General features: G+C 43.5%; 1 long non-coding RNA gene across 1 annotated transcript; it reads right to left on the minus strand.

Moving 5' to 3' along the window:
- Nucleotides 1–15,009: 15,009 nt before the first annotated feature.
- Nucleotides 15,010–22,557, minus strand: LOC123064813 (uncharacterized). The gene is made up of 3 exons (XR_006430802.1): nt 22,416–22,557; nt 21,916–21,991; nt 15,010–15,075 (listed from the first exon to the last, which is right to left on the minus strand). It is a non-coding gene; the product is annotated as an uncharacterized lncRNA (long non-coding RNA).
- Between the last annotated feature and the right edge of the window lie 2,602 nt (nt 22,558–25,159).

Genomic DNA, 25,159 nt, shown 5'->3' on the forward strand with positions numbered 1-25,159 from the left:
CACTACCTCCATATCTCAAAACAATTATCAAGTATCAAATTGATCATGGCATCCAATTCACTTCCTATCATAGTTTTTATTATACCCAACTTGGATGCCCATCATTCTAGGACCAATTTTATAACCATAGCAACTACCATGCTGTTCTAAGAGACTCTCAAAATAATATAAGTGAAGCACGAGAGACGAACAATTTCTTCAAAATTAAGCCACCGCCGTGCTCTAAAAGATATAACAGAAGCACTAGAGCAAAAACTATCTAGCTCAAAAGATATAAGTGAAGCACATAGAGTATTCTAATAAATTCCAATCAAGTGGGTTTGTCCCAAAAGGTGTGTACAGCAAGGATGATTGTGGTAAACTAAAAAGCAAATACTAATATCATCCAAGGCGCTCCAAGCAAAACACATATCATGTGGCGAATAAAAATATAGCTCCAAGTAAAGTTACTGATAAACGAAGACGAAAGAGGGGATGCCATCCGGGGCATCCCCAAGCTTAGGCTTTTGGCTATTCTTGAATATCTTTGTGTGCCTTGGGCATCCCCAAGCTTAGTCTCTTGCCACTCTTTATTCCATAGTCCATCAAATCTTTACCCAAAACTTGAAAACTTCACAACACAAAACTCAACAGGAAATCTCATAAGCTCCGTTAGTGAAAGAAAGAAAAACCACCACATAAGGTACTGTAATGAACTCATTCTTTATTTATATTGGTGTTACACCTACTGTATTTCATACCGTTACATACTAGCCATACATGCATCAAAATAGGAAACAACACATGAAAAACAGAATCTATCAAAAACAGAACAGTCTGTAGCAATCTAACTCTCGAATACTTATGGAACTCTAAAAATCCTACAAAACTAGGAAGTCCTGGGAAATTTTTCTATTGATCTACAACAAAAATAATCGACGCAAAAGCACGTTTCTGTGAATTACTAAAATTATTTTCATGCGCACAAAGTTTCTGTTTTTAAGCAGAATCAAATTAACTATCACCATAGGTTATCCTATAGGTTCTACTTGGCACAAACAATAATTAAAACATAAAAACACATCTAAACAGAAGGTAGATGCAAAATTTATTACTAAACAGAAGCAAAAACGAAAAACACAAATAAAATTGGGTTGCCTCCCAACTAGCGCTATCGTTTAACGCCCCTAGCTAGGCATGAAAGCAAGGATAGATCGAAGTAGTGCCATCTTTGGCATTCAATTCGTAAGTAGCTCGCATGATAGATTCATAAGGTAATTTGACTTTCTTTCTTGGAAAGTGTTCCATGCCTTTCCTTAATAGAAATTGGAATCTAATATTCCCTTCCTTCATATCAATAATTGCACCAATCGTTCTAAGGAAAGGTCTACCAAGAATAATAGCACAAGAAATATTGCAACCTATGTCAAGAACGATAAAATCTACGGGCACATAGTTCCTATTTGCAAAAATAAGAACATCATTGATCCTTCCCATAGGCTTTTTAATGGTAGAATCCGCAAGGTGCAAATTTAAAGAACAATCATAAAGATCATGGAAACCTAGAATATCACATAAAGTTTTCAGAATCGTGGAAACACTAGCACCCAAATCACACAAAGCATAACACTCATGATCTTTAATTTTAATATTTATAGTAGGTTCCCACTCATCATAAAGTTTTCTAGGTATAGAAATTTCCAAATTAAGTTTTTCATCATAAGATTGCATCAAGGCATCAACAATATGTTTGGTAAAAGCTTTATTTTGACTATAAGCATGAGGAGAATTCACAACGGATTGCAACAAGGAAATTCAATCTTCTAAAGAACAATTATCATAATTAAATTCCTTGAAATTCAAGATAGTGGGTTCAATGCTATTTAAAGTCTTGACCTCTCGAATCCCACTTTTACCAAATTTAGCATCAAGATCTAAGAACTCCGAATCATTGGGATGCCTTTTAACTAAAGTTGACTCATCTCCAGTCCCATCACTATTAAGATTCATATTGCAAAACAAAGATTTAATAGGGGACACATCAATAACTTTTAGATCTTCATCATTATTTTCATGGAAACAAGAAGAACACGCCTTTACAAAGCAATCTTTCTTAGCACGCAATCTAGCGGTTCTTTCTTTGCACTCATCAATGGAAATTCTCATATTTTGAGATACTCATTGATATCCTGCTTAGGAGGAGTTGATCTAAGTTTTAAAGAATCAACATGAAGCGAAAGTCTGTCAACGTTCCTAGCCAAATCATTAACTTTAAGCAATTTTTCTTCAAGCATGGCATTAAAATTATTTTGAGAGATCATAAATGCTTTCACACTATTCTCAAAATCAGAGGGCATCTTATTATAATTACCATAAGAATTATTGTAGGAATTTCCATAATTATTAGAGGAATTACTAGGGAACAGTCTAGGATTAAAGTTTCCTCTATAGGCATTGTTACCAAAATTATTCCTACCAACAAAATTCACATCCATAGGTTCATTATTATTCTCAATAAAATTAGACAAAGGAATATCATTGGGATCAATATAAGCACTCTTAGTAGCAAACAATTTCATAAGTTCATCCATCTTTCCACTCAAAACATTAATTTCTTCTATAGCATGCACTTTCTTACTAGTAGATCTTTCGGTGTGCCATTGAGAATAATTAGCCATAATATTATCAAGGAGTTTTGTAGCTTCTCCTAAGGTGATTTCCATAAACGTGCCTCCCGTGGCTGAATCTAAAAGATTTCTAGACGCAAAATTCAATCCGGCATAAAATTTTGTATGATCATCCATAAATTCAAACCATGAGTAGGTCAATTGCGAATCATCAATTTCATTCTTTCCCAAGATTGGGCAACATGCTCATGATCAAGTTGTTTAAAATTCATAATATCATTCCTAAGAGAGATGATCTTAGCGGGAGGAAAATATTTAGAGATAAAAGAATCTTTGCACTTATTCCATGAATCAATACTATTCTTAGGCAAAGACGAAAACCAAACTTTAGCACAATCTCTAAGTGAAAACGGAAATAACTTCAATTTAACAATATCATTATCCTTATCTTTCTTCTTTTGCATCTCACATAAATCAGCAAAGTTGTTTAGATGGGTAGCGGCATCTTCACTAGGAAGGCCGGAGAATTGATCTTTCATAACAAGATTCAGCAAAGCAGCATTCATTTCACAAGACTCAACATCATTAAGAGGAGCAATCGGAGTACTATGGAAATCATTATTATTGGTATTGGAAAAGTCACACAATTTGGTATTGTCTTGCGCCATCGCGACAAGCAATCGAACACACAAGCAAACAAAAAGGCAAGCGAAAGAGAGAGGAGATTGGGAAAGAGAGGGCGAATAAAATGGCAAAGGTCAAGTGGGGGAGAGGAAAACGAGAGGAAAATGGCAAATAATGTAAATGCGAGGGAGATGAGTTTGTGATGGGTACTTGGTATGTCTTGACTTGAGCGAAGACCTCCCCGGCAACGGCGCCAGAAATCCTCCTTGCTACGTCTTGAGCTTGCATTGGTTTTCCTTGAAGAGGAAAGAGTGATGCAGCAATACTAGCGTAAGTATTCCCTCAGTTTTTGAGAACCAAGGTATCAATCCAGTAGGAGGATCCTCAAAAGTCCCACGCACCTACACAAACAAACAAGAACTCGCAACCAGCACAATAAAGGGGTTGTCAATCCCTTCACAGCAACTTGCGAAAGTGAGATCTGATAGAGATAATATGATAACATAAATATATTTTTGGTATTTTATAATATAGATTGGAGAAGTAAAGATGCAAATAAAAGTAGATTGAAAGCTTATATGATAAGAGATAGACCCGGGGCCATAGGTTTCACTAGTGGCTTCTCTGAATATAGCATAAGTATTAGGGTGGGTGAACAAATTACTGTCCAGCAATTGATAGAAAAGCGAATAGTTATGAGATTATCTAGGCATGATCATGTATATAGGCATCACGTCCGTGACAAGTAGACCAACTCCTGCCTGCATCTACTACTATTACTCCACACATCGACTGCTATCCAGCATGCATCTAGAGTATCAAGTTCATAAAGAACAGAGTAACGCATTAACAAAGATGACATGATGTAGAGGGATAAACTCATGCAATATGATATAAACCCCATATTTTTATCCTCGATGGCGACAATACAATACGTGCCTTGCTGCCCCTGCTGTCACTGGGAAAGGACACCGCAAGATTGAACCCAAAGCTAAGCACTTCTCCCGTTTCAAGAAAGATCAATCTAGTAGGCCAAACCAAACTGATAATTCGAAGAGACTTGCAAAGATAAGTTAATCACACATAAAAGAATCCAGAGGAGATTCAAATATTTCTCATAGATAAACTTAATCAAAAACCCATAATTCATTGCATCTCGAGAAACACACCGCAAAAAGAGTTACATTGAATAGATCTCCAAGAAGATCAAGGAGAACATGGTATTGAGATTCAAAGAGAGAGAAGAAGCCATCTAGCTAATAACTATGGACCCGAAGGTCTGTGGTAAACTACTCACAACTCATCGAAGAGGCTATGGTGTTGATGTAGAAGCCCTCCATTGTCTATTCCCCCTCCGGCGGAGCGCCGGCGAAGGCTCCAAGATGGGATCTCGCGGATACAGAAGGTTACGGTGATGGAAATAGTGTTTCGGGGTCGCTTCTGATGTTTTCGGGGTACATGGGTATATATAGGAGGAAGAATGTAACGCCCCGAGGTTCAAGCTACAGTAACCTCACCCTAATGATGCCATGTCACCACCAACTTACTAAGGCAATTGTCACTTGCTTAAAATCAAAGTCAAAATTCAAGTTTAAAATACAAGTCAAATTTTATTTTTTCAAATGGTAAATTAAAAATGTTCATGAGGTTGGAAATATACACCACACAATTGTCTTGCATTAATAAACAATTTTGGGGATGTTTAAAATGCCCCTGGGAATTATAACATTGGACCAACAACCAATTAGTTAACCTGTTCAATTTCCAAAAATAGATAAACAATCCCAAACGGTTTGAAACCTTTTGTGCAGCCCCAGGGTGTTTCCCTGAATTTGTGTGACAAGTTTCATATTAAACAAAAACCAATTGCTATCTAAACTAAATAGGAAACAGTAGTAGTTTTTGTTATAGAAATGTAAAATAGGAAAATGGCACGATGCGCTTAGGCTTAGCAATGCACGGACCTTGGCCCAGCCCAACAACCCCCTCTGTATCCCCTTCCTACTGCTCACATGAGCGCGTTGGACGCCTGTGCGCCGTCCATGGCGCGGCTAGCGCACACGTTCGTCATCCGGCGACCCTCCTCGCGGGTTAAGAGTATCCCAGACCCCAGCGGACGAACCCTAGCACCCACTCACTCCCTCTCCCTCACTCGTTCTTTCCCTCTGTATCCCGCCCAACGCCGCCGTCGTCGTGCGCCGCTCGATCCCGCGGGCCGCGGCCACCATCGTCCTCGCGCCCCGCCAAGGTGTCCAGTAGCTCTAGCATGGACTTCTTCACCTTCAACGCCTCTGGATCGAAGCTGGGGAGCCGCCTCAACAACCCCTGCGCCATCTTCTTCCTCCACGGCCAACGCACGCTCCGCCCGATTCGGCTGCTCCTCCCCACGCCCGACCTCGCTGGCCTTCTCATCTGGACCACAGTGAGCCCCTCTACCGATCCTCTCGCTTTCCCCTTTCGATCTGTGCCGTTTACCGCTGCTCCCATACTCGTCCGTGGTCGCCATGGCTGCAGCTCCGCCCGGTCGCGTCCGCGTCCTGCGCGCCCTGCCTCGCCTATGGTCGCGGCCTGGCCGCGAGCGCTGCTCCCCGGCCGCGCCCAGGCGGTTCCCCGCAGCCGCCCGCGGTCCTGCCACTACTGCTACTGCTCTATGCTGCCACCTACTGCTGCTTGCTGCTCGTGCCCGTGCTACTTACGACTGCTGCTGCTCCTAGTTGTTTGCTGATGTTCCTTAGCGCCGCTACTGTCGCCGTTGCTGCGCTGCTTGTGCCGCTGCTAACTGAAGTTGCTGCTCCTAAGCTGTTGTTGCTCCTGGCCTCCACCCGTGTGAGCCCTCCTGGCCATGGCTGCCATGCGCCCATGCATGTGCGTGCCCAGCCATGGGCACCGTTGTGCCTCTGGCCGGCCTGTTTAGATTAGGATAGGGATTAGTTTAATGCTAATTAGCAGAATGGCTAATAACAGTGGGACTCAACAGCTAAAGTAACTTTTAATATAACTCTAGTCAATGACACGTGGGACCCGCCTACACTATTCACCCTTTGACCAGTCAAATGTTGACTTGGTCAACTTAGTCAATGACCCACCAATCGGCCTCACACAGCCACTGGCTGGGTACACTTCTGGTGTATCTAGCCTTTTAGTCATTTTTATTTCTGAATTAATAATAATCCAGAAATTTCAGAAAATGTTTTAAAACTTTTAAAATTCATAGAAAATAAACCGTAACTCGGATGGAAATGTTTTCTACATGGAAGTTGCTCAGAAAAACATGATGAATCCGAATACGCGGTCCGTTCATCTGTCACATGCCCCAGCATGCTGAACATAGAACTTTCCCTCTCCGGTCATATGTCTACACAGGTCCGGAACCGGGAAAACATTACCGGTTGACTTCCCCCTTCACCGGTATCGTGTAGCACCGCGTTAGAACACGTCTAGCTATGCCCGTTCTCCTGTTATGCACTTGCTTGCTATGTATTTACTGTTTCTCCCCCTCTTCTCTTCGGTAGACCCCGTGACGATGCTGATGCCCCTGTGATCGACTACGTCGACGACGACACTTCTTCCTTTTCAGCAGAGCTTCCAGGCAAGCCCCCCCTTTGATCATCCCGATATCGCCCATTCCATTCTCTCATGCTTGCATTAGATTTTACTACTGTTATTGATTGCTCCTATTCTGATGCATAGCCTGCTTTTGTATCTACGGTTGTACCTTACCTGCTTATCTTAAACTTCTTAGTATAGGTTGGTTAGTGATCCATCAGTGACCCCCACCTTGTTCTTGTTGCCCTTGCTTCATCATCGAAGACCCGATCAACGGGATCGAAGACCAGGCCCCGGCGCCGCACATCACTTTCCCCTTAGTTGCTCGACACTGCTGGGTTACTATCGAGTGCCGAGGGTGAGATCTCTACAAGACTTCTGATGTTAACCCTGTAGTGTAGTTATTCGGTCGTGGTCATCGAGGGTGATTCCGCCTTAACCACTTTCGATACGACTCTGTCGTGCAACCCCTCAAGTGCGAACCTCGGGGGTGATTCCTCTTACGTTCACCTTCATGATTACATCGACTAGAATTCACCGGGGGTGATTCCTCGGGTTTTCCCCTTGATGTTTGGACACACGGTTACTATGGTTACTATGACTTGACACTGAACCATGTTACGAAAGACGGGTCGACCCTGAGGGGTACCCGCGCGAGCATAATTGCGAGTGATGTGGAGTCGGGTTGACCTGGAAGGTGCCCCTGAGATAATTACGAGGCGTGGCCGGGCATTCTTAGCCCTTGCCGCAAGTCCTAGAGACGGGGCAACGGGGTCACATCTTTCGTGAATCTCAGATTGTTACCGCGCGTTACTAATCCACTACGATATTGATATTTGATCTGAGGGGCCTCTGGCCTGATAGCACTAACCATCACGTGGGCATAGTATGGGCGTTCTGCGTCGTATACATCAGCCGAAGCTTATAGACGTCGGCGACTGAGCGGCGCGCGCCGGGTTGGACTGGTAAGCACCTGCCTTTTTTAAGGAGGTAGCTAGGTCTGCTCACCAGCTGCCCACGCAACGTGCAGGAGTTCCCGGGGAGATGGCCCATGACCCCTGGGGGCATAGGTTTAGTCCGGCGTGCTGACCTCGCTATTAAGTCTAGGTCGGGTTGCGGCGTATTGTTTGGCCAAGGCCGGGCATGACCCAGGAAAGTGTGTCCAGCCGGAGTTAATCGAGCGTGGTGGGTAAGTTGGTGCACCCCTGCAGGGAAGAAAACATCTATCGATAGCCTGTCCTACGGTAACAGACACTCGGGGTTGTATCCCGATCGATACAACTAGAACTGGATACATGTGATCAGAATTGGATGGTGATGAGAATTGGATTGTGATCACAATTGGATAGTATGGCTCTGGGATTGCTTTCTCGCAGGGAGTCGAGAAAGGATCTCTGGCCGAGGTCGATAACACTACTAGTACTTTACTTTATGCTACTCTACTCCCTCCTGTTTGCCGCAAGATGGTGATTTCTAGAAGATGCTAGTCTTCGATAGGACTAGACATTCTCTCTATTCTGGCATTTCTGCAGCCCAGTCCACATATACAACCTTTCTTTGATAATGTTGCATATGTAGTGTAGATCCTTGCTTGCGAGTACTTTGGATGAGTACTCATGGTTGCTTTGCTCCCTCTTTTTCCCTCTTTCCATTCTTCTCGGACGATACAACCAGATGGTGGAGCCCAGGATCCAGACGACACCTTCGACGAGGACTACTACTACCCCGAGGGTGCCTACTACTACGTGATGGACGCCGACGACTAGGAGTAGTTAGGAGGCTCCCAGGCAGGAGGTCTTGCCTTTTCAATCGTAGATGCTTTTGTGTTGTCCTTCTTAAGGAAAACTTGTCTAACTTATGTCTGTACTCAGATATTGTTGCTTCCGCTGACTCTTGTATATTCAAGCTTATGTATTCAAGCCCTCGAGGCCCCTGGCTTGTAATATAAAGCTTGTATTATTTTAATTTGTGTCTAGAGTTGTGTTGTGATATCTTCCCGTGAGTCCTTGATCTTGATCGTACACATTTGCGTGTATGATTAGTGTATGATTGAATCGAGGGCGTCACAAGTTGGTATCAGAGCCGACTGCCTGTAGGTAGCCCCTTTCCAACTCCTTGGCCGAAGTTGAGTCTAGTCACTATAAAACTTTTACTAACATGGCTGTGTGTCTTACATGCCCACGTTGCAATTGGGTGGTATTAGGATCTTTTATTCCTCGTCTTTACTCAGGGACTCTGATCTCTCTTCTATTCCGGTTAAATGATTTTGCTAAAATCTAAACTTAGGTTCTCGAAAATACGTTCTCCCGGAGAGCCCCTTCAGTCCAGGTGATCGTTTTCTGCACCAGAAGATTTCGAAGATACTCTCCAATGTTTCCCCGAAACCCTTGTGCCCTTCGCCGTTGCAATTCCATATCACCGATAAATCCCTATGGATAGCTGCATACACTTGTCGCCCATACCTTCTTTTCCAGTAGTTCTTGTTAATACAAGATACCCTGAAATACTTGGGATATTACGATAATCCTTTGTGCCTGCTGCCTTGCAGCTCCTTTTCTGCATGAATACATGTATCAATAATTCCTCATACTTACCGGGGATTCATTCATCCCCAGTTGTTCATGTGTTTCACGAATGTCTTCGAAACGTTATTCAATCTTTTGAAAGTCCTCAACAGCCTATTTCTCTGGAAAGTTTTACCTGCTTGCATTATGGTTAATTCCATATGTATAGCTATATCCATTAAAATCCTTTGTGGTTGTCATTCTGAGCCTTTGATTCAGCATGTGTGCAATTACTCACAGTCTTCGATTGATCCCTAGAAATTTTACTTTTGCCTCAGACAATATTTTAATCAAGGGTTGGTTCTCGGCAAATCAAACCTTGGTTGATTGCCGTTCTAATTCTGTTCAACTTACCCGTCATTTGATTAGAGCGTCTGCTTCTGATCCTTCATTTTGGAAATCATAATTCCTTTGTTATTTAAACTTTAAATTAGTCAGTTGTTTCTATAATCTTATCTCATTGCATTCTTTCTTCGTATGATTGGGTACCAATACCCACATCAGCTCTGTTATGGGTCATACGATCCTTTGATGGACTAGCATCCGACAGTGTCCTTCACATTTAATCACCTTGTGAATTTTTCCCTGATACATAATACCTTTGGTAAATTGTATCATCCGCTTTGACTTCGATACTCTGCTTTCGAACTCGTACCTCTTGCTTGGTTGATGGTTGTATAGATTTGTAAAAACGTCCCGATGGGTTGAACTTATGCCTTCCATAATCCGTGTGAACTTGAGAGTTCTCACGAGTCATACTCTTCTGGTGTTTCGCCAGATAAATTCCAACACTTACAACTCCATCGAAAGCGAGAAGTGAATGAGAGGTTATGCATTCAAGAGTGGGAGTCGACCATGAACTTTTTGTTCATGCCCATGGACATGATGTAGATCCTATCATGTAAGCTTCTTGTAATAATAACTTCCTGCATATAATATCATCCGGTCTCTAGGATTTGATCTTTTGCAATCATGGTTCTCGCCATATTGTTCTTCTTTGATCCCATTTCTCGAACAAGTTAAAGTACGTGTCTTGTGCAGATCGTTTCACCTATCAAGCATCTATTCTACTCTACCTTCGAGTATTACCCTCTAGTGTCTCCCGAATATCAAACATCTGTGTTGCTTCCTGCGAGTCTTCTTCTAGTATTGCTTCTCACCGATTTCAATTTTCTCCGGGTTCTGAGTTATTAGTCACTCGAGAACACCGATAAGTGAATTGATTCCACACTCCGATTCAATAACTGTAAGTAATTTTCATTGCTTATGAGTTTAATAATCCTTCAAGTCATTCCTAGCCTGGTCGGCTATATCATTATCGTGCTAAATTTTAACTATGCTACCTGGTCCTTCCCGGAGCACAATTTTCATGATGAGCTAAGCTTACGTCGACCTTCCTCATCATATCCTTTTGCCTTGAACAACAAGCTTGATCTCGACTTTGTGTCGTACCCGTGGTTCAATAACATTTCGGTTTATCATTCCTTTCAATTGATCACTACTGGAAACAGGGAATTTGCCATCTGCCATGACAGATGGCAAAGGCATGGTCGGCGGATGGCAAAGGCTTTGCCATCTGCCAGCAGATGGCAAACAGTTTGTCCGAAACCCTGCCGGTAAAGGCTTCTTTGCCGTCTGCCAGATGGCAAAGCCTCTTAACGGGGTTAGCCCCGTTAGAAGGCTATCGGCATACTTTGCCATCTGCAAGCAGATGGCAAAGGCTGCAGGGTCTTTGCCGTCTGCCAGCAGAGGGCAAAGGCTGCAGGCTGTTTGCCGTCTGCCAGCAGATGGCAAAGGCCGCATGCTTTGCCGTCTGCCAGCAGATGGCAAAGGCTGCAGGCTGTTTGCCGTCTACCAGCAGATGGCAAAGGCTGCATGCTTTGCCGTTTGCTAGCAGATGGCAAAGAGGTTTGCCATCTGCTGTCAGATGGCAAAGAGCCCAAATAGTCACCCCAAATTTTGCATGTAGATGACACGTGGCCCCTTTGCCATCTGCCAGCTGATGGCAAAGCTCATTGCCATCTTCCAGCAGATGGCAAAGTGACTATATTGCCCCATTTAATTTTGTTTTTTCTTATATCAATTCATTTTCATAGAAATCAAACACAAATATATTTATATGACCAATATAGCATATTCAACACATATTACCAATAGTCATGAACACATATGTATCCAATACATGTTACCAATAGTAGCAAGTTTCATCCGTACATATACATAGTTTCATCAATATTACACAGTTTCATCCATAGGTAGCAAGTTTCACAAGGTCAAAACAAAAACTAAATACAAGCACTCCATCAACCCAAGCTTCCGTGATCTTAAGCAAATCTGTAAAATGGGAAAGAAGAAAGTTATAAGAAGAAGACTAGAAGAAGAAGATTATTATGATGCAACTAAAATGTGAAGATTATTGTGATGCAACTTATATCTGTAAAATAGGTCATTTTGGAGCTATGTATGGTTATTATGTCATTTTTGAGCTAGCTAAGCATACTAAGTCATTTTGGTGTAAAACATGCTAAGGTCATTCTAGAGCTAAGTAAGGTTATTATGTCATTTTGGAGCTAGCTAAGCATGTGAAGTCATTTAGGAGCTAAAATATGTCATTTCTTAAGCATATTATGTCATTTTAGAGTTAGCTAAGCATATTAAGTCATTTTGGAGGAAAAGATGCTAAGTATAGGTCATTTTAGAGCTATCCTAGGTTAAATAGGTCATTTTTAAGCTAGCTAAGCATATTAAGTCATTTCGGAGGAAAAATGCTAAGTATAGGTCATTTTAGAGCTATCCTAGGTTAAATAGGTCATTTTGGAGCTAATTAAGCTTATTACGTAATTTTTGAGCTAGCTAAGCATATTGAGTCATTTTGGAGGAAACAATGCTAAGTATAGGTCATTTTAGAGCTATCCCAGGTTAAATAGGTCATTTTGGAGCTAAGTAAGGTTATTATGTCATTTTGGAGCTAGCTAAGCATATAAGTCATTTAGGAGCTAAAATATGTCATTTCTTAAGCATATTATGTCATTTTCGAGCTAGTTAAGCATATTAAGTCATTTTGGAGGAAAAGATGCTAAGTATAGGTCATTTCAGAGGTATCCTAGGTTAAATAGGTCATTTTTAAGCTAGCTAAGCATATTAAGTCATTTTGGAGGAAAAAATGCTAAGTATAGGTCATTTTAGAGCTATCCTAGGTTAAATAGGTCATTTTGGAGCTAATTAAGCTTATTATGTAATTTTTGAGCTAGCTAAGCATATTGAGTCATTTAGGAGGAAAAAATGCTAAGTATAAGTCATTTTAGAGCTAGCCTAGGTTAAATAGGTCGTTTTGGAGCTAAGTAAGGTTATTAAGTCATTTTGGTGCTAGCTAAGCATGTGAAGTCATTTAGGAGCTAAACTATGTCATTTCTTAAGCATATTATGTCATTTTAGAGCTAGTTAAGCATATTAAGTAATTTTGGAGGAAAACATTCTAAGTATAGGTCATTTTAGAGCTACCCTAGGTTAAATAGGTCATTTTGAAGTTAGCTAAGCATATTAAGTCATTTCGGAGGAAAAATGCTAAGTATAGGTCATTTTAGAGCTATCCTAGGTTAAATAGGTCATTTTGGAGCTAATTAAGCTTATTACGTAATTTTTGAGCTAGCTAAGCATATTGAGTCATTTTGGAGGAAAAAATGCTAAGTATAGGTCATTTTAGAGCTATCCCAGGTTAAATAGGTTATTTTGGAGCTAAGTAAGGTCATTATGTCATTTTGGAGCTAGCTAAGCATATAAGTCATTTAGGAGCTAAAATATGTCATTTCTTAAGCATATTATGTCATTTTAGAGCTAGTTAAGCATATTAAGTCATTTTGGAGGAAAAGATGCTAAGTATAGGTCATTTTACAGCTATCCTAGGTTAAATAGATCATTTTTAAGCTAGCTAAGCATATTAAGTCATTTTGGAGGAAAAAATGCTAAGTATAGGTCATTTTAGAGCTATCCTAGGTTAAATAGGTCATTTTGGAGCTAATTAAGGTTATTATGTCATTTTGGAGCTAGCTAAGCATATGAAGTTATTTAGGACCTAAAATATGTCATTTCTTAAGCATATTATATCATTTTAGAGCTAGCTAAGCATATTAAGTCATTTTGGAGGAAAAGATGCTAAGTATAGGTCATTTTAGAGCTATCCTAGGTTAAATATGACATTTTTAAGCTAGCTAAGCATATTAAGTCATTTGGGAGGGAAAATTCTAAGTATAGGTCATTTTAGAGCTATCCTAGGTTAAATATGTCATTTTGGAGCTAATTAAGCTTATTATGTCATTTTTGAGCTAGCTAAGCATATTAAGTCATTTTGGAGGAAAAAATGCTAAGTATAGGTCATTTTAGAGCTAGCCTAGGTTGAATAGGTCATTTTGAAGTTAAGTAAGGTTATTATGTCATTTTGGAGCTAGCTAAGCATATGAAGTCATTTAGGACCTAAAATATGTCATTTCTTAAGTATATTATATCATTTTAGAGCTAGCTAAGCATATTAAGTCATTTTGGAGGAAAAGATGCTAAGTATAGGTCATTTTAGAGCTATCCTAGGTTAAATATGACATTTTTAAGCTAGTAAGCATATTAAGTCATTTTGGAGGGAAAATTCTAAGTATAGGTCATTTTAGAGCTATCCTAGGTTAAATATGTCATTTTGGAGCTAATTAAGCTTATTATGTCATTTTTGAGCTAGCTAAGCATATTGAGTCATTTTGGAGGAAAAAATGATAAGTATATGATTATGTCGCTAGTATCCATATGGCAGAGAACCCGGGCCGACATGACTAGTCATAGAACCAAGGTGGCACAAACGTATGGGGACAGGCATATATGACCCAGCAATGCACGTGTCGGTCATCAGCGAGTGCAACCAACTCGTAGCAAGCTACAAGGACTTCGGTGATACACCGCGTGACATTTCCCCGTAGGGACAGACACAGGAGCAAAGAAGGACACATGCCGGTCAATCCATGTGTTCCGGAGCAGTAGAAACTACCATGGCTCAGTGGAAGCACTAGGAGGCATTTCCCTGTATGGAAGGCTACCAAAGGCACACGACTAGGTGTCGAATCCCACACATACAATGCATATCAAACATACACACATTATGCACGATATGTGTAGATACAACATGGCATCACAACAAAACTCTATTAAGCAAAACACTTGGGAAACTTATCGTCATCACGGAGGTGTAGGTGTAGGTGTAGGTGTAGGACCGGTTGCGCCAGTGGCAGATGGAGAAGGATCGGTCGATGCTTGTCGGGAGTTACGCTGCACCAAAGATTATTTCCAATGTATCATTAGCATGATGCAACTCAAATGTGAAGACTAGTAACTAATGACCGTTCAAATGAAACTCACCGTGCCCGCCGGAGCAATGACTGGCATCGGCGGAGGGGTCTGGCTGTTCTTCTCACACATGGACTACACATTTGGTTTTGACTTGTCAGTCATATTAGTTACTAATTAAAGGAACATTGCATGCATGATTTAGCTAATATGCAGAAGAAACTTACCACAAAGAGATCATACATGGCCCGGTTAGCCGAGTCGTTCCGGTTCCTCTCCTCCTTCAACAGCCTACTCGTCCTCTCCTCATTCTCCCTGTCCCTCTCTACCGCCTGTCGGTCCCTCTCCGCCAACTGCTGGTCCCTCTCCTCAAAAGCATCCTGGGTCTTCGCTCTCTCTGCCTCAATAGCAGCCTGCAACACCACTCGTTAGCATTGTAATCATCGACGGCCGCAAAAACAATGTAATGGAGGAAAGGCTACTATAACAAACCTGGAATTCGATTTCCACTGGTCTGGCGCTTCTTGATCTGCGGGAGAGTGCTACTACAACGTATCAGTCCATTACCAATGGCTAACGAGCCATGGGACCTCCCGCCACCAGATATCATCACCAGCTCTGGATCAAGAGGCCGGCTCGGGTTAAATTCCGGCCCTTTCCTCGCCTTCCCCTACTTAACGTACTGCACCATCTTGTGGTGGGAGGCCTCATTGCTGAAGTTCTTTGCATTTTCGAGGTCAGATTCAGAGAGTGCCTTGGCCTTCTTGTACGGTGCAATATTGGACATGCCATAGAGGTCGAACAGCTCTAGCACTGGAGCCTTGTTGTGTTTTGACTAAAAGAGAGAAACGGAGTATTAGTTAAGGACTCAAGCTAGCACAAAGAACGAATTTGCATGAATCATGAAGCAAACCACACATACCCAGTTTTTCCTGTACCCATGTAGGTTGACGCTGCCTAGATGGTGTGGCACACCTTTCATTTTGAAATGCTTCTCCTTTGCTATGTTGTGGGCGACGCGCCATTGGGGAGAGCACCACTCATCCACCAACACCTCCCAGCAGTCCATCTTGTCCGCACACCATCCCGGGGGCACCTAAGTTAAGCAAGAGAAATTTGAGCGCTACGCCTACGAATCAAATCAAGGAAACTAAGTACAATGCCTTAAGAATAGGTAATTACCTTCATGTACTTCTCCTTACTCAGATACTTGTCCCTACACTTCTCTTTTCTCCTCCTAATACCAGTCTGTGCTAAGTAGTCTCGAACAGCCTGCGTCTGAGCCTCGTGCCGAAAGTTTCCAAGTAGGCGCCTGCACTCGGCGTCGATAACCCGAGCCGCGGCCTCCTCCTGTCCCTCAGCACACCTGTAGAAGGTCTGCAATCAAGCAAGAAAACACGGATTAGAAGGTCTGCAATCAAACAAGAAAACACATGTAGAAGGTATGCAATCAAAGAAGAAAACACAACGTAAATGGCAAAGGAGAAATTACCCAAGACGTGGCGATCACAATGTCGGCCACCGTGTCGCACTCGACATCGCCGACCCTATGCTCCAGCGGGGCCGGGGCAGCCAAGTAGTGCTCCCAGGTCATTCCTAGCTCTGGAACCCGGCCCTCACCGGGCAACGTGACCCACCCCGGGAAGCACTGGCGACAAATCACACCAAGGACAGTGTTGGGCCCGCGGACACCATCTTCGTGTGTCCAAGAACTGCAGTATGACAAGGCCAACGCATTAGATATTCGAAGAAACGTCAAGGCAAAAGGTTAAAAAAGAGTAAATGCACTTACTTCTCCCCGTTAGGCGCAATCAACCAGCTCTGGTCGGGGGTCGCCGGGGTGGGCGGGAGCTTTGTACGACCACGCTGGTAGACTTTGCGCCCCTCAACCCACTCACCCTCGCTATAGCTATCAAGACTATAGTCCCCACCCTGAACACAACCATGTGCACTCGACTCCGTCCAGTCCTCCCATGGGCTCGGCTCCGACTCAGCGTGACCCCGTCTGAGCTCCGGAGTCTTGTGGGGCGAAGACTTGGCGGCCCGAGGCTCGGCGGCCCGAGGCTCGTCGTCGGCCCGAGGCTCGTCGGCCGTAGGCACGTCTGCCATAGGCTCGTCGGCCGAAGGCTCGTGGAGTGGAGTCCGAGACGGGTCCACCTCAGATGGCTCGATCTCAGATGGAGCAGCCCTGTGGTCGGGTGAATCAGCTGGGGGTGGCGGCGAGGAAGGCGTAGCAGCCTTCCTACCTCTCCTTATGCCACGTCCACCTCTAGCAGCCTTCTCCTTCTTCTTGCCCCCCCCCCCCCCGACCTCTCCCGGCCGAAGAAGAAGCGACCGTCGCTGGACTCTACAAACTGAGAACTAGCGCTCTCCGGAGGGTATGGGGGGGAATGGAACTACCCCTCCCACCAGGCACCAAGGTAGGAGCCGTGGAGCGCTCTCGACCCGCGCCCACCATCTGTCAACACCTGGAATGACAAAGAGTGAACGAAATTAGTACAACACAAAAAAAATGAATACCTGACATGAATAATAATATGTATATAAATTCATTTTAGAGGAATAAATGCTAAGTATAGCTCATTTTAGAGCTATCCTACGTTAAAGTCATTTTTGAGCTAATTAAGGTTGTTATGTCATTTTTGAGCTAGCTAAGCATACAAATTCATTTTGGAGGAATAAATGCTAAGTATAGCTCATTTGAGAGCTATCCTAGGTTAAAGTCATTTTTGAGCTAATTAAGGTTGTTATGTCATTTTTGAGCTAGCTAAGCATACAAATTCATTTTGGAGGAATAAATGCTAAGTATAGCTCATTTTAGAGCTATCCTAGGTTAAAGTCATTTCTGAGCTAATTAAGGTTGTTATGTCATTTTTGAGCTAGCTAAGCATACAAATTCATTTTGGAGGAATAAATGCTAAGTAAAGCTCATTTTAGAGCTAGCTAGGTTAAAACTTGAACTAATTAATAATATATATGTATATAATAATAATGGAATACCTGACATGAACTATAATATTAATCTTCATCATCATCATTAATAAATGCATCATCATCGTCTATATATGCTTCAGGGTCAATAAATGCATCATCCTCATCACTATCAGTAATGACGTGCTCATCATCATCATCATCAATAAATTCATCAACATCTGGAAGGCCTCCTGCATGTAATTGGTCAAGCATTGACAGGTCATCCGCAGCAGTAACCTCTTCTTGTTCCGGCTCTTCTTGTTCCTGCTTAGGCTCGGATTCACTGCCGCTGTCTACTTGAATGTTATTAGGTGACCGGTTCTTGAAACGTTTTTTGGAAAGACGTGTTTCTTGGAACAATTCTCCTTCGTATGTGTCTGGATTAACGTGAGGTTCATAATCCTCTTCATTGGGGGGAGGTGGTCTAACACGTGGCGGCACTTCATAAACGACATCCGAACCTTCAAGATTTGGATCACTTTGGCAGGCCCACGGTAGATAGAAAACTTGGGTTGCCTGTTGAGCCATAATATAGACATCGGGAACATCCAAATGGGTGCTTTGTTTGATTTTCGACTAGCCCTAGATGTTCATGAGTCCTTCTAGTCTCTTTCGGCTGGAACCAATGACATTTGAAGACTACGACGTTTGGTGGGTTTGCACCATAGAATAGAAGTTCATAAATTGCTTCAACTCTTCCATAATACTCGGTATCTCCTTCGCCGATAGCAGAGACACAACAATTTGTAGACTTTCGGTCGGCCATAGATAGCTCTTTTCCATAGGTACCAAAGTGATACCCGTTGATGTCGTATTTGTCAAATGAATGGACCTTATAGTCAAAACCATTAGCGACTTGTCTCAATTCGGCGTCCATAGACTCTGAACTAGCCTACAAGTTTAATACGAAAGGATTGTTGCATTAGCCAGAGATTAGAAGAAGAAATGAAATGGTCTAATGGAAATTACCGTTTGTTTGAACCAAGAGATGAAACCGGGATAGCCGCCTCCATGCATTGCTAGAAGCTCATACTGTTTGATGGAATCCTTTTGGATAACCGCTCCATACGAGAATTTGGTGACGTATCGATTGTATCAAATATCCAGGAATAAGAGCAGTTCAAATGAAGTAGAGGTTGTGAAACAATGTACTGAGAACTTACTCGATGTACGGCCGCACTTCTGTTAGATTGTTCAAGATATACAACATAATGGTCTGCCATTCGTCGTTATCCAACAATAAGGGAGTATAAAAACCGGCTGGTGCGAGCTTCCCTTTGAATAGGCTGAAGTTGGATCCACCCTTTTTAGGGTCGCCAACATTGTACCGAGGCTTCGGATTATGCAAATGACTATTTTTGGCTTTGTAATGTGCTGTCACGAAGTTTGCCGCCTCCTCAGTAATGAATGCCTCGGCCATTGATGCTTCAATTCGACGTTTATTTTTACATTTTGCTCGAAGCGTCTTCTGCATCCTCTCAGTTTCATAGCACCAATGATTCTGCACGGGCCCCCCCCCCAATCGTGCCTCGGTCGGGAGATGCAAAATCAAATGCTTCATTGGATTAAAGAAGCCAGGTGGAAAGATCTTCTCCAACTTGCAGATCAACTCCGGCGCCAACTCTTCCATTTCTTCTAGCAAGCCAGGCGATAATTCTTTCGCACATAGAACACGGAAGAAATAGCTCAGCTCTGCCAGTACTAGCCATTCATCCTCAGGGATAAAGCCACGCAACATCACCGGCATTACCCGCTCAAGCCATATGTGCCAATCATGACTCTTGAGACCAAATATTTTCAATTTTTCAAGGCTCGCTCCCCTCTTTAGATTCGAATCATACCCATCGGGGAACATCAACTCCTTTTTCACCCACAGGAGTATTTCCCTCATAACCGGCCTTCCAAGATTGAACCATGCCTTTGGCTTCATCTAGTTCTTCTTTCCTTTTGGTTGTTTCATGTTTTGTAGCGGTCTATCACATAGAGCCTCCTGATCGACTCTGGCCTTAGGATTATCCTTCGTTTTCCCCTCTATGCCGAACAATGTACCAAATAGGGCCTCGCCGACATTCTTTTCAGTGTGCATCACGTCGATGTTGTGTGGGCAAAGGAGGTCTTTGAAGTACGGCAGATCCCACAAGCATATCTTGTGGGTCCAGGCGTGTTTTGTATTATACCCCTTGAAATACCCTGGATGCTTTGGATCCGGCTCGAGAGCGTTTAACTGATCCAGGGTCTGTTGGCCTGTCAATGCAGGTGGTGCAAAGTTTTTGACATCTCTACCTTTGATGAAGTTCTTCTTGTCTTTTCTGAACTTATGGTGAGGATCCAGGAACTGTCTATGCATGTCGAAGCAAGAAAACTTGCCACCCGCCTGCAGCCAACGAAACTCAAGAGCTGCTTTGCATGTGGGGCACGAGAACCTTCCATGCACACACCAGCCAACGAATAGCGCATACGCCGGCAAGTCATGCATCGAGTACATGTACCACACACACATTAGGAAGTTTTTTTTGTAGCGGCGTCGTATGTCTTGATCCCATTATCCCAAGCTTCTTGCAGTTCATCCTTAAGCGGCTGCATGTACACATTCATATTCTTCCCCAGATAGTTGGGCCCCGGAATTATCAACTTCAGGAAAATGTTCTTTCTTTGCATAATCTGTCCGGGGGGGAGATTGAATGGAATGACAAATACAGGCCAACAACTGTATTGGGCTGCCATCATACCAAACACATTGAACCCATCTGTGCTGATGGCTACTCGAGGATTCCTTGGATCTTCCGCCTTTTCATCATGCAATGCATCGAAGTGTTTCCATGCAGCACCATCCGATGTGTGTACCATCATCAGATTCCCATCTGCATCCCGTTCTGGTCTTTTGCCCAATTTGTGCCATGTCATCTGTCTGGCCGTCTCTTCGACCATGAATAGACGTTGAAGTCTTGGTATGATTGGCATATACTGAAGAACCTTAATGGGGATTTTGGTCTGACTCTTCTCACCCATACCGTTGTCTACCTCAACATACCTGGAAGACTTGCAAATGGGACAATAGTTCAAGTCCGCATACTGGAGCCTAAATAAGGCACATCCATTCTCACAGGCATCTATCTTCTCATAGGGCATCTTAAGTACACGGAGGATTTTGTCCGACTGGTACAGGTTTGCAGGCATTATATGGCCTTTGGGTAGAAATCGTCCAAATAGTGTCACTATCACGTCATAGCATTCTCTGCCCAAGTTGAATTGAGCCTTCAGAGCCATTACTTGTGCGATAGGATCCAGCTGACAAAGCTCGGTGTGCTCGTGGAGAGGACGCTTCGAAGACTCCAACATATCATTGAAGGCCTTTGTAGATTCCTCCATCTCATCGTCCAAATCCCAAGCATCATCAAAGTCTTGCACCATGTCTTCCATCCCGGTACCATGCTCGTCAGTGCGACAATGGCCCTCCTCAGCTCTGGAACGTTGGGCAGACTCACCATGAAATGTCCACATTGTATAACCGGGCGTAAAACCCCACTTCTGCAGGTGTTTGATCATTTCAAACTCTGACATCTTATGATTGTTGTCGCACTCGACACAAGGGCACCAGGTTGTTTTCTGTCCATTTGCAAATGTGGCTCTGATAAACCCCTTGGTTTTTGTCATCCATTCAGGGGTCATGTCTTTCTGACTAGGGTGACCGGTGTACATCCACGCACGATCACTCATCTTGCCTAGCTACTGGACACACAAGAAATACATACATAACTCAGCAAACCATATTCATCAGTTAATAGAGTTTCTCAGTTTTATTACGTCCATGCAACCTAGACGCTAATAGGTAAAGATAGGTCCTAATCCCACCCGAGTATGTGTAGATTGGGTTCGTTTTCCTATGCTCTGCTCCGGATCCGACACAAAATTTCAGCAGCACCTCCCCGCTGTTCTCCTGATACACGTCTCGGCAATAAGCAGAGAGGATGTGTACCCGAAGAACAACAGAGAGGCACTGACGAAATTCTGCATCGGATCCGGAGCAGAGCATATGGGAAAACGAACCCAATCAACACATACTCGGGCTGTCCATGGATAACGTTGGACAATTCGAAAGGATTACGGTTATAAATATGCAAATGAATGCATATTTATATATGTAACCCTTTCGAACGGGAGACGCATAGTGGTCACGCATACTGATGATTGAATACACCTATAGCTAGCAAGTTTCATCGGCACGAAGACCGAAACAGAGCAAATGAAGGGGGAGAGGAGGAGATGTCATTTATGCTCACCCACGAACGCAGGGGCGGAGCTCGTCGAACGCACGGGGAGGTCGTTGAACACCAGACCCTCACAACGATGAAACAACTGCACATTTAAATCCACCCGATCAACGCAAATATATATGATGTTTTTCATAACAAAATAGGAAAATATATGACCTAACTCATAATTCACAGATATATGACCCCGTCGGCCTCTGGAAGGCCGAAGAGCACCTTTTCGGTCAACAGGAGGTCGAAGAGGTGTCGGCTGTCAGGGGTGTCGTGGTGTCAAAGGGACAAAGATAAATTCTATCCGGCAAAAGTGGACTGTAAAGAAAAGCCTGCTACATAATCCTCAAAACATCTATAAGCATATCCTAAATCTAGGCTGCATGCATGTGTTTTTTGGAAGTCTAAGAAGAAAAAACAACTAACATGCCTTTTAGTGTGCACTTAAATAGTCTGTCCGCTGTACAATGTGATTTTTTTCCAGTAGGGGTATAAGCGAGAACTCATAGACATCTTACCTTGGGCAAGAAGTGCTCAAGCGAGGAAATGACAGTGACCAAGGCTAGATCAAGCCCAATCTCCTCCTTTGCCTCCCTTAATGATGTTGCTGCATCATCAGCATCACCCTCCTCTGCCTTTCCTCCGGGCAATGCAACCTCCCCTGCAAATCTCAAGTGGAGAAAATAAAATAGATAGGGTTTATCCGGCTCGTGTCTAGGTTGGTATCTATTTGTGAATCAGATAGTGTAACATATTATTTTAAAGGTCCATTTTTACACATCAGAATGAATTGTATATGCTAGGATTTTTGATGCATTATATTGGTTGATTCACAGGTTGCACGCCTATTTTCTGAGTGGTGCCAAATATGTGATCATCCAAATGCTAGTGATGCGGCCTATAGTCGTTATGTTATGTAGTTGCAACATATTGGCCTGCTGAAGGGACACGAATTCACTGAATGTTTCTTCTGAATTCTCACAGTGATTATTCTACTCGTAGATTATACTTTGTCTGTCTTTGTGTGTGTGTGTGTGTTACTTTTTTTTACTTTCATGCTAATTTTTGAATCAATTAGGAACTTGTTGTTGCACACTCTCTAGTCTCTGAGCAAATTAACGCTCCTGGTGGGTTGTCTCAGCAGTCATCACTTATATCATATTTCCCATTTGCTAAAATGGTGTAGATCACATAGCTCTAGGCATGTTTATTCAGGGGTCTTCAAACATTTCCTGCAGGTTGGGGGGTCTTCAGATCACATAAATCAAAATGGTTCTCAGCTTTCTGAACATATCTATATCTATACTACTATATAGTGTACGAGTTTTAAAATTTCGAATCATAAGCCTAAGAAGCAATTTCAGCCGTTGATGGCATTGATCCTAGGGTCCAAAGTGAAGGGATTCGCATGTACAGTACTCACTGTGCAAACGCACTTAACTCTAGAGAAATCCAGAAACTCTCCACAATTGTTTATTGCAGGATGCTTCGACACTTTCTGTAACTGCAGCAGTAGTTCGCAGCCACTACAATGCCCTGTGCTCCTATCTTTGACCTTCAGCATCACAGGATTTTTTATGGCCATACGCAAATACCAGAGGATGTTGTGAGTGTGGCAAGCTGTTGGGTTTTACGCCCGCACAAGGCATCGGAGAATTTTATGTGCGCAAAGATTGTACCCCGTCTGCGTGTCTTGGAGAATATAGCAGAGTTGGTAGTACGTTAGATAAGTCACCATGTGATTAGAGTACAGCACGGTACCAATACCTGAGACTGATAACTTTTTGGTGCGTACATTTTCTTCTAAGTTCTGCAACCATAAAAATATTGTTCTTTATAGAACAGATGTGATTATAAGATAATTTATTTGTATGATATGCATTGCTAAAGAAAATATTATTACATTTGCATCAGAACCCCCACGGTAGGAGGATAAGTGATATTATGAATTTATGATAACTGTCACAAGAACTTTTTTTGGGATAACTACCATAATAGATTTACGCACAAACAAAAAACAACGGTTGACTTGTTAGAATTCTCAAGAGCAATGTGTTTGTTTTGTCCTTTTGCAAAAATCATATGGAAGATTTGTATGCACAAATTGCACGGGCTGTGCACGTACCAGCGTACTAGTATAAGCAGCAGAGCATGAAAATAAGCAGCAGAGCACGTACCGGTCGGTGATGGCGGCAGACGAGGGCGGGGTTGTGTGGTCGGGGATGAAGGAGACGGTCCGCGACGGCGGCGGACCAAGGCAAGCAGGTCGGGGATGGCTTCACAGCATGGACGAGCGGCGGCTGCCGGCGCTGAAGGTGTAGTCCGCCATGGCTACTGCGTGCGGCGACTAGGGTTGGGGGAAGGGGAAAGAGCCTCGAGGGTTGGCGGAGGGGGCGGCGCCAAAGCCTGGAACGGTGGAGGGACGGGCGCATGGGCGGGCTGCAGTGGCGGGGAGGGGTGGGGGGAGGGCTGCGGTGGCGGGGAGGGGCGGGCCGGCGGTGGTGCTGGGCGTCGTCACGAACGCGGGGCTGGGGAGCGCGGTGAGTTTTTTTTTGAGACAACGGTGGTGGGTGGGTGAGGTGGGGAGAGAGAGAGAGGGGTGGGGCCGGGCTGGGAGAGAGAGAGAGAGGGGTGGGGCCAGGTTGGGAGAGAGGGGAGGAGATTTTTTTAGAAGAAGAGAGGGGAGGAGATAGTCCGACTTCTTTGCCATCAGCCAGCGGATGGCAAAGGCCCATATCTTTGCCATCAGCCAGCGGCTGGCAGATGGCAAAGAGGTGGGGCTACTGGGTCATTACAGCGCCGTCATCCATTGGGCCCACCCACTTCTTTGCCATCTGCCAGCAGACGGAAAAGATTCTTTGCCATCTGCTGGCAGATGGCAAAGAGGTGGGTTGATAGGTCGTTACAGCACTAGACCGTACCCACCTCTTTGCCATCTGCCAGTGGATGGCAAAGATTCTTTGCCATCGGCTGGCGGATGGCAAAGAACTGGCTGATAGCAACCATGTTCTTTGCCATCTGTCAGTTCTTTGTCGTCTGTTTTTTGTAAGCAGATGGCAAAGACGTTCTTTGCCATCCGCTGGCAGACGGCAAAGAGCTGACTGATGGCAAATTCCCTGTTTCCAGTAGTGGATGTTGTCGGCGATTGATTACATCTTCATGAAATCTCTTGACAAATGTGTCGTGATCATCATCAACATTCTGAGCTCTTCCAGGATATCGATTGAATTCATGATGACAAATACCATCCTTGCCCCTCGAT

This window comes from Triticum aestivum, chromosome 3B (genome assembly GCF_018294505.1).
Source record: "Triticum aestivum cultivar Chinese Spring chromosome 3B, IWGSC CS RefSeq v2.1, whole genome shotgun sequence".
Classification (NCBI taxonomy): domain Eukaryota; kingdom Viridiplantae; phylum Streptophyta; class Magnoliopsida; order Poales; family Poaceae; genus Triticum; species Triticum aestivum.